The sequence below is a fragment of the Oncorhynchus masou genome, chromosome 5 (genome assembly GCF_036934945.1).
Source record: "Oncorhynchus masou masou isolate Uvic2021 chromosome 5, UVic_Omas_1.1, whole genome shotgun sequence".
Classification (NCBI taxonomy): domain Eukaryota; kingdom Metazoa; phylum Chordata; class Actinopteri; order Salmoniformes; family Salmonidae; genus Oncorhynchus; species Oncorhynchus masou.
Genome location: NC_088216.1, coordinates 92,656,882 through 92,667,516, shown reverse-complemented (window position 1 = coordinate 92,667,516; position 10,635 = coordinate 92,656,882). Strand labels below are relative to the sequence as shown.

The following is a 10,635-nucleotide window of genomic DNA, read 5'->3' as shown; positions in this document are numbered from 1 at the left end:
GGGGGATAAACAGTTAGGACTGGGGGATAAACAGTTAGGACTGGGGGATAAACAGTTAGGACTGGGGGATAAACAGTTAGGACTGGGGGATAAACAGTTAGGACTGGGGGATAAACAGTTAGGACTGGGGGATAAACAGTTAGGATTGGGGGATAAACAGTTAGGACTGGGGGATAAACAGTTAGGACTGGGGGATAAACAGTTAGGACTGGGGGATAAACAGGACTGGGATAAACAGTTAGGACTTAGGACTGGGGATAAACAGTTAGGACTAGGACTGGGGGATAAACAGTTAGGACTGGGGGATAAACAGTTAGGACTTAAACAGTTAGGACTGGGGATAAACAGTTAGGACTGGGGGATAAACAGTTAGGACTGGGGGATAAACAGTTAGGGACTAAACAGTTAGGACTGGGGGATAAACAGTTAGGACTGGGGGATAAAACAGTTAGGACTGGGGGATAAACAGTTAGGACTGGGGGGGGATAAACAGTTAGGACTGGGGGATAAACATTTAGGACTGGGGGATAAACATTGGGGGATAAACAGTTAGGATTGGGGGATAAACAGTTAGGACTGGGGGATAAACAGTTAGGACTGGGGGATAAACATTTAGGACTGGGGATAAACATTTAGGACTGGGGGATAAACAGTTAGGACTGGGGATAAACATTTAGGACTGGGGATAAACAGTTAGGACTGGGGATAAACAGTTAGGACTGGGGGATAAACAGTTAGGACTGGGGGATAAACAGTTAGGACTGGGGGATAAACAGTTAGGACTGGGGGATAAACATTTAGGACTGGGGATAAACAGTTAGGACTGGGGATAAACATTTAGGACTGGGGGATAAACAGTTAGGACTGGGGGATAAACAGTTAGGACTGGGGGATAAACAGTTAGGACTGGGGGATAAACAGTTAGGACTGATGGATAAACAGTTAGGGGGGATAAACAGTTAGGACTGGGGGATAAACAGTTAGGACTGGGGGATAAACAGTTAGGACTGGGGGATAAACAGGACTGGGATAAACAGTTAGGACTGGGGATAAACAGTTAGGACTGGGGGATAAACAGTTAGGACTGGGGGATAAACAGTTAGGACTGGGGGATAAACAGTTAGGATTGGGGATAAACAGTTAGGACTGGGGGATAAACAGTTAGGACTGGGGGATAAACAGGACTGGGATAAACAGTTAGGACTGGGGGATAAACAGTTAGGACTGGGGATAAACAGTTAGGATTGGGGATAAACAGTTAGGACTGGGGGATAAACAGGACTGGGATAAACAGTTAGGACTGGGGGATAAACAGTTAGGACTGGAGGATAAACAGTTAGGACTGGGGGATAGGATAAACATTGGGGATATACAGTTAGGATTGGGGATAGTTAGGAGAGTTAGGACTGGGGGGGGATAAGGATTGGGGATATAGAGTTAGGACTGGCGGGATAAAGGGTTAGGACTGGGGGATAAAGGGTTAGGATTGGGGATAAACAGCTAGGATTTTGGGATAAACAGTTAGGACTGGGCGATAAAAAGGATTGGGGATAAACAGTTAGGATTGGGGGATAAAGGGTTAGGACTGGGGGATAAAGGGTTAGGATTGGGGATAAACAGTCAGGATTCGGGGATAGAGGGTTAGGGTTGGGGGGTGAAGGGTTAGGATTGGGAAGGAGGCTCATACCATGGGATAATCCAGACCTACGGAGCACTCGGTGGGATTTTACCCACCCTGTGTGGTCAAGAGAAGATCCACAGGCAAAGTCTACCCTGCGTTAGTGAAGCTAGTAGGAGTGTCTGGGAGGCAGCCTGTACTGGTCACCTCCACAAGCTGGAGCAGCTGGAACAGTCTTCACATTAAATAATTGCTGAGGTAGGTTGTGTTATCATTCCCTAAACTTAATATGCTGTGAGTATAATGTCCTACTGTACCAACGTGTGTGTTTCTTCCCAGCTCGGACCAGTGTATGGTGGTAAGGATGCAGAGCTTACAGCAGCAGCACATTGACAGCCAAAGGAAGATAGTGGACCTACAGGAAGGCCTGAGACGGGTCAGAACAGCTGAGATGGACCGTGTCAGAGCACAGATAAAACTGCTGGAGGCCCAGATGCAGGTGTTGAGAGAAAAACAGAAAAACAGTGACATGGCCTGATCTTACGTACTTTTGCATTTACATGAGACTAATAAAGCATAAGGGTAGAACATGCTGTCATTGGTACGTAGTCTGTGTCTCTTGAGTTTGAGTTTATTTTTTATTTTTACAGGGACAGTGCAAATTAATCAACATTTCAGTAAAAGTGCCGGTTTTAGCCAGCCGGCTAATTTTCAACCGCAGTCCCTGGGCAGGTTATTAAAAACAATTACAATATAGACAATAGCAACATAGAACAAGCAAGACATAGCAACATAGGACAAGCAAGACATAGCATACAGACAGAGCAACATAGAACAAAAAGCAGCAAGACAAAATTCATAAAAGCAACAAAGTGTTTCCACACCTCACAAGCTACAGACAACAAATGTTCAAATGTTAGGATGTTGGAGCCTTGTCTCACTCTTCTCACAGAATCCAAGATTGAGTAGCAGTCAGACGTCTTTGTCTTGTCTCGTCCCATGTATATATCTTTAAAAAATATTTTTCTTCCAATTCTTTTTAATATTTTTTCCTAAACCTCAACTTCAACCTAAACCTCAACTACTCTCCTGTAACCCGCCTCACCCAATGTGGTGTGGATCTGTTTTTTTCTAAAGTATTTCTATTTACCTCCGAACTGGAATACCTCAACTGAAGCTAACTAGCTACCAGCTATCAGTCAGCAAACCTTTAGCTTGGAAATCTCTCGCCAGTTTGTACAACGTGTTTCAAACCTGAGCATACCGGACCAATATCCCCGGATTCCTACCGCAAACTCTGAACCCTTTCATCTGGATCATGGCAGCTAGCTAACCGCAACCCGGGTTGACTACTCCTGGCTAACTTTTCCGTGCAGGAGCACGCACCAATAGCCTGGGGCTAGCTCATGCTAGACCCATCTCTCGGCTAGAGCTCCTGGGCTACTCCTGAAGCCCACTCCTCGGCTACAATATCCAAACCCCTTCTACTGCCGGTACGGGCCACGGAACCCCGCCGATCCTTCATGACTGTCATGACTGGAATACCGACATAATCTGCCCGAGGATCCCAACAGGCCCCTCAGGCATGACGTCCCCTGAAGGCCCATTCTGCTAACCGCAGCCTGCTAGCTATCTGTAGCATATTGGACTGTTAGCTGATCCACCGGACAGTTTCTTGGACCACTATACCCATTTTGCCAATTGGACTTGGACCCCTCTGCTACTTGGAACCCTACTAATTCCACAACTGGTCTATCGACTATCGACTTCACCACACGAACAGACTTTTCCCCCATCGGGACGTCCCTCTAAGGCCCTTATGCTAGCTTGCTAGCCCCGATCTGCTAACTGTCTGAATCGCCATGTCCCCAGCCAGCCCAACCACTCACTGGACACATACAATCACTTGGCTACGCATACCTCTCTCTTATATCAATATGCCTTGTCCTTTACTGTCCTGGTTAGTGATTACTGTCTTATTTCACTGTAGAGCCTCGAGTCCTGCTCAATATGCCTTAACCAACCATGTTGTTCCACCTCCTACATATGCGATGACATCACCTGGTTTAAACATCTCTAGAGACTATATCTCTCTCCATTACTCAATGCCTAGATTTACCTCCAATGTACTCACTTCCTACCTTACCTTTGTCTGTACACTATGCCTTGAAGCTATGCTATCGTGCCCAGAAACCTGCATCTTTTACTCTCTGTACCGAACATGCTAGACGGCCAGTTCTTATAGTCTTTAGCCGTACCCTTATCCTACTTCTCCTTTGTTTGTCTCTGTGAATGGTTTGTCCTCTGACAAATCAACTGTCAATTTCAGTGTTCCTCAAGGTTCCGTTTTAGGACCACTATTGTTTTCACTATATATTTTACCTCTTGGGGATGTCATTTGAAAACATAATGTTAACTTTCACTGCTATGCGGATGACACACAGCTGTACATTTCAATGAAACATGGTGAAGCCCCAAAATTGCCCTCGCTAGAAGCCTGTTTTTCAGACATAAGGAAGTGGATGGCTGCAATCTTTCTACTTTTAAACTCGGACAAAACAGAGATGCTTGTTCTAGGTCCCAAGAAACAAAGAGATCTTCTGTTGAATCTGACAATTAATCTTAATGGTTGTACAGTCGTCTCAAATAAAACTGTGAAGGACCTCGGCGTTACTCTGGACCCTGATCTCTCTTTTGATGAACATATCAAGACTCTTTTAAGGACAGCTTTTTTCCATCTACGTAACATTGCAAAAATCAGAAACTTTCTGCCCAAAAATTATGCAGAAAAATTAATCCATGCTTTTGTTACTTCTAGGTTAGACTACTGCGATGCTCTACTTTCCGGCTACCCGGATAAAGCACTAAATAAACTTCAGTAAGTGCTAAATACGGCTGCTAGAATCCTGACTAGTACCAATTTAAAAAAAAAATCATATTACTCCAGTCATAGCCTCCCTACACTGGTTTCCTGTCAAGGCAAGGGCTGATTTCAAGGTTTTACTGCTAACCTACAAAGCATTACATGGGCTTGCTCCTACCTATCTCTCTGATTTGGTCCTGCCGTACATACCTACACGTACGCTACGGTCACAAGACGCAGGCCTCCTAATTGTCCCTAGAATTTCTAAGCAAACAGCTGGAGGCAGGGCTTTCTCCTATAGAGCTCCATTTTTATGGAATGGTCTGCCTACCCATGTGAGAGACGCAAACTCGGTCTTTACTGAAGACTCATCTCTTCAGTGGGTCATATGATTGAGTGTAGTCTGGCCCAGGAGTGTGAAGGTGAACGGGAAGGCTCTGGAGCAACGAACCGCCCTTGCTGTCTCTGCCTGGCTGGTTCCCCTCTTTCTACAGGGATTCTCTGCCTCTAACCCTATTACAGGGGCTGAGTCACTGGCTTACTGGTGCTCTTTCATGCCATGCCTAGGAGGGATGCGTCACTTGAGTGGGTTGAGTCACTGATGTGATCTTCCTGTCTGGGTTGGCGTCCCCCCTTGGGTTGTGCCGTGGCGGAGATCTTTGTGGGCTATACTCGGCCTTGTCTCAGGATGTTAAGTTGGTGGTTGAAGACATCCCTCTAGTGGTGTGGGGGCTGTGCTTTGGCAAAGTGGGTGGGGTTATATCCTTCCTGTTTGACACTGTCCGGGGGTATCATTGGATGGGGCCTCTGTGTCTCCTGACCCCTCCTGTCTCAGCCTCCAGTATTTATGTTGCAGTAGTTTATGTGTCGGGGGGCTAGGATCAGTTTGTTATATCTGGAGTACTTCTCCTGTCTTATCCAGTGTCCTGTGTGAATTTAAGAATGCTCTCTCTAATTCTCTCTTTCTTTCTCTCTCTCGGAGGACCTGAGCCCTAGGACCATGCCTCAGGACTACCTGGCATGATGACTCCTTGCTGTCCCCAGTCCACCTGGCCGTGCTGCTCCTCCAGTTTCAACTGTTCTGCCTGTGATTATTTTTATTTGACCATGCTGGTCATTTATGAAAATTAGAACATCTTGGTCATGTTCTGTTATAATCTCCACCCGGCACAGCCAGAAGAGGACTGGCCACCCCTCATAGCCTGGTTCCTCTCTAGGTTTCTTCCTAGGTTTTGGCCTTTCTAGGGAGTTTTTCCCTAGCCACCGTGCTTCTACACCTGCATCGCTTGCTGTTTGGGGGTTTCTGTACAGCACTTTGGGTTTCTGTTCAGGCTGGGTTTCTGTAAAGCACTTCGAGATATCAGCTGATGTATGAAGGGCTATATAAATACATTTGATTTAATTTGATTTCCTCTGGTGATGTAGAGGTTAATCCAGGCCCTGCAGTGCCTAGCTCCACTCCAATTCCCCAGGTGCTCTCATTTGTTGACTTCTGTTCACCCACGACTGCGCGGCAACGCACGCCTCCAACTCAATCATCAAGTTTGCGGATGACACAACAGTGGTAGGCTTGATTACCAACAACGACGAGACGGCCTACAGGGAGGAGGTGAGGGCCCTCGGAGTGTGGTGTCAGGACAATAACCTCACACTCAACGTCAACAAAACTAAGGAGATGATTGTGGACTTCAGGAAACAGCAGAGGGAACACCCCCCTATCCACATCGATGGAACAGTAGTGGAGAGGGTAGTAAGTTTTAAGTTCCTTGGCATACACATCACAGACAAACTAAATTGGTCCACTCACACAGACAGCATCGTGAAGAAGGCGCAGCAGCGCCTCTTCAACCTCAGGAGGCTGAAGAAATTTGGCTTGTCACCAAAAACACTCACAAACTTCTACAGATGCACAATCGAGAGCATCCTGTCGGGCTGTATCACCGCCTGGTACGGCAACTGCTCCGCCCACAACCGTAAGGCTCTCCAGAGGGTCGTGAGGTCTGCACAACATATCACAGGGGGCAAACTACCTGCCCTCCAGGACACCTACACCACCCGATGTTACAGGAAGGCCATAAAGATCATTAAGGACAACACCCACCCGAGCCACTGCCTGTTCACCCCGCTATCATCCAGAAGGCGAGTTCAGTACAGGTGCATCAAAGCTGGGACCGAGAGACTGAAAAACAGCTTCTATCTCAAGGCCATCAGACTGTTAAACAACAACCACTAACATTGAGTGGCTGCTGCCAACACACTGACTCAACTCCAGCCACTTCAATAATGGGAATTGAATGGGAAATGATGTAAATATATCACTAGCCACTTTAAACAATGCTACCTAATATAATGTTTACATACCCTACATTATTCATCTCATATGTATACGTACATACTGTACTCTATCATCTACTGCATCCTTATGTAATACATGTATCACTAGCCACTTTAACTATGCCACTTTTTGTTTACATACTCATCTCATATGTATATACTGTACTCGATACCATCTACTGTATCTTGCCTATGCTGCTCTGCACCATCACTCATTCATATCTTTATGTACATATTCTTTATCCCCTTACACTGTGTATAAGATATTAGTTTTGGAATTGTTAGTTAGATTACTTGTTGGTTATTACTGCATTGTCGGAACTGGAAGCACAAGCATTTCGCTACACTCGCATTAACATCTGCTAACCATGTGTATGTGACAAATAAAATTTGATTTGATTTCTGTAACCGTAAAAGCCTTTGTTTCATGCATGTTAACATTAGAAGCCTACTCCCTAAATTTGTTTTACTCACTGCTTTAGCACATTCTGCCAACCCGGATGTCTTAGCCGTGTCTGAATCCTGGCTTAGGAAAACCACCAAAAACCTTGAAATGTCCATCCCTAACTCTAACATTTTCCGCCAAGAAAGAACTTCCAAAGGGGGCGCTGTTGCAATCTATTGCAGAGATAGCCTGCAGAGTTCTGTCTTACTATCCAGGTTTGTACCAAACAATTCAAGCTTCTTCTTCTAAAAATGACCTTTCCAGAAACAAGTCTCTTACCGTTGCCGCTTGCTATAGACCACCCTCTGCCACCAGCTGTGCCCTGGACACCATATGTGAATTGATTGCCCCACATCTATCTTCTGAGCTCGTGCTGTTAGGTGACCCAAATTGCGACATGTTTAACACCCCGGCCATCCTACAATCTAGGATGGCCGGGGTGTTAAATGCACTATTGTACAATAGATGCACTATTGTAAAGTGGCTGTTCCACTGGATGTCAGAAGGCGAATTCACCAATTTGTAAGTCGCTCTGGATAAGAGCGTCTGCTAAATGACTTAAATGTAAATGTAATGTAAATGTAAAATCTAAGCTTGATGCCCTCAATCTCACACAAATTATCAATGAATCTACCAGGTACAACCCCAAATCCATAAACACGGGCACCCTCATAGATATCACCCTAACTAACTCGCCCTCCAAGTACACCTCTGCTGTTTTCAACCAAGATCTCAGCAATCACTGCCTCATTGCCTGCATCTGCAATAGGTCTGCGGTCAAACTTCATCACTGTCAAACGCTCCCTAAAACAGTTCTGCAAACAGGCCTTTCTAATTGACTGGCCGGGGTATCCTGGAATGACATTGACCTCATCCTGTCAGTAGAGGATGCCTGGTTATTCTTTAAAAGTGCCTTCCTCACCATCTTAAATAAGCATGCTCCATTCAAAAAATGTAGAACTAGGAATAGATATAGCCCTTGGTTCACTCCAGGCCTGTCTGCCCTTGACCAGCACAAAAACATCCTGTGGTGTCCTGCATTAGAATCGAATATCCCCCGTGATATGATCTCGTAATCTGGCCCTCGCTTCATACTCGTCGCCAGGTCATCTACAAGTCTCTGCTAGGTAAAACCCCGCCTTATCTCAGCTCACTGTTCACCATAGTAGCACCCACCCGTAGCACGTGCTCCAGCAGGTATACCTCACTGGTCACCCCCAAAGCCAATTCTTCCTTTGACCGCCTCTCCTTCCAGTTCTCTGCTGCCAATGACTTGAACGAACTGCAAAAATCTATGAAGCTGGAGACTCTTACCTCCCTCACTAGCTTTAAGCACCAGCTGTTAGAGCAGCTCACAGATCACTGTCCCTGTACATAGCTCATCTGTAAATAGCCCATCCAATCTACCTCATCACCAGACTGTATTTATTTATCTTCCTCCTTTGCACCCCAGTATCTCAACTTGCACATTAATCTTCTGCACATCCTATCATTCCAGTGTTTAATTGCTATTTTGTAATTACTTTGCCACCATGGCCTATTTACTGCCTTTCCTCTCTTTGCACATGCTGTATTATTGACTGTATGTTTGTTTATTCCATGTGTAACTCTGTGTTGTTGTACTGTGTCAAAACTGCTTTGCTTTATTTTGGCCAGGTCGCAGTTGTAAATGAGAACTTGTTCTCAACTAGCCAACCTAGTTAAATAAAGGTGAAATAAAAAAAATGAATTCAAATGTTAGGATGTTGGAGCCCTGTCTCTCTCTTCATTCAATGTTTTTACCATATCCTGTATAAAGCAAATGGCTGTTACCATAGTGTATAAAACTAACTGTAAGCACTAAGTCAATTATTTAACAACTAAGTTACTAAATACTAGAGGTCTGGAGGGTAGTAGGCATTTATTTTACAGTATAGTGTGGTTAGGACAACCCCTAAATATATTTAAAGGCCCCTCACATAGTGGGGTTAGGACAACCCCTAAATATATTAAAGGCCCCTCACATCGTGGGGATAGGACAACCCCTTTATATTAAAAGCCCCTCACGTCGTGGGGATAGGATAACCCCTTTATATTAAAGGCCCCTCACATCGTGGAGTCCTAAACACACACACACAGACACACACAGGTTATAATGTTATTTATTTAAACAGCAAAATAAAAAAATGTAATAAAAAAGGGTGAACAATAGCTTAAACTGTCCTTGTAGAGAGCTGACATAACGTTCAGATTACTTTCAGAACCTGTAGGGGAGCAAAGGAAAATGATTCAATGTTTTATAGTCGATGCTTAATTTTTTATTTATTTCACCAGGTAGGCCAGTTGAGAACAAGTTCTCATTTACAACTGCGACCTGGCCGAGATAAAGCAAAACAGTGCAACAAAAACAAACAACACAGAGTTACACATGGAATAAACAAACGTACAGTCAATAACACAATAGAAAAAATATATGTACAGTGTGTGCAAATGTAGAAGAGTAGGGAGGTAAGGCAATAAATAGGCCATAGAGGCGAAATAATTACAATTGAGCATTAACACTAGAGTGATGGATGTGCAGATGATGATGTGCAAGTAGAGTTACTAGGGTGCAAGAGGGTAAGTAATAATATGGGGGTGAGGTAGTTGAGTGTGCTATTTACAGATTGGCTGTGTTCAGGTAGTGATCGGTAAACTGCTCTGACAGCTGATTCTTAATGAACACCACGACAAAGGTAACAGTTATCTATGCTATTTCAGCTGTGTGAATAGTAAACAAGCACCATCAGGACAATTCTTAGACATGATGGCTACGCAATATTCACAGTTTTGTGTAGCATTCTTACAATATACCCACAACATATCATGAATGTAGGCAGTTGAGGTAAAAATGCACAGAAAGAATGCAACAAACACACTGTCAGAGTCATACAAAAATAAAGAAACAGCTTACACCATGAGATACAGTTCGATTGTTTATGGAGGCTTTTCAACAAATCTGGACAATTTGATCATAAAAAAAATGCGTCATGTATAAGCTAAAACAAAAATCAGAATTGCTGCACGTTTGGGTGCCTTTGCGTCAACTTTCAACTTTGATACCAGAACGCAATGTTCTACTTCCTGTTGGTTTCGCAGCGTTCACCAAAGAGTTTCTAAATTCAGAGGCGCAACATCCCGAGACTTCCGGGAACGCTTGCGAAACAGACAAGGTCGGAGTTTGGGGTTTGAGAAGTCACTGAGCAAAGTGAAAAATACTTCCTTTGTTGTTAATTTTCGCGAAATCTAAAGGCATAACCTAGATTCAAGACAATGTCTTAAGTAGTTGAACATGTGAAAGTGACAAACTGACAGTGAAATTCTTTTGAATTGACGGCCTGCACATGCGCAGTTTGG

At 44.3% G+C, this 10,635-nt stretch overlaps 1 long non-coding RNA gene across 1 annotated transcript; it reads right to left on the bottom strand.

The window, feature by feature from the left end:
• Positions 1–9,385: 9,385 nt before the first annotated feature.
• LOC135528188 (uncharacterized) lies at positions 9,386–10,341 on the bottom strand. The gene is made up of 2 exons (XR_010453517.1): positions 10,193–10,341; positions 9,386–9,503 (listed from the first exon to the last, which is right to left on the bottom strand). It is a non-coding gene; the product is annotated as an uncharacterized LOC135528188 (long non-coding RNA).
• Between the last annotated feature and the right edge of the window lie 294 nt (positions 10,342–10,635).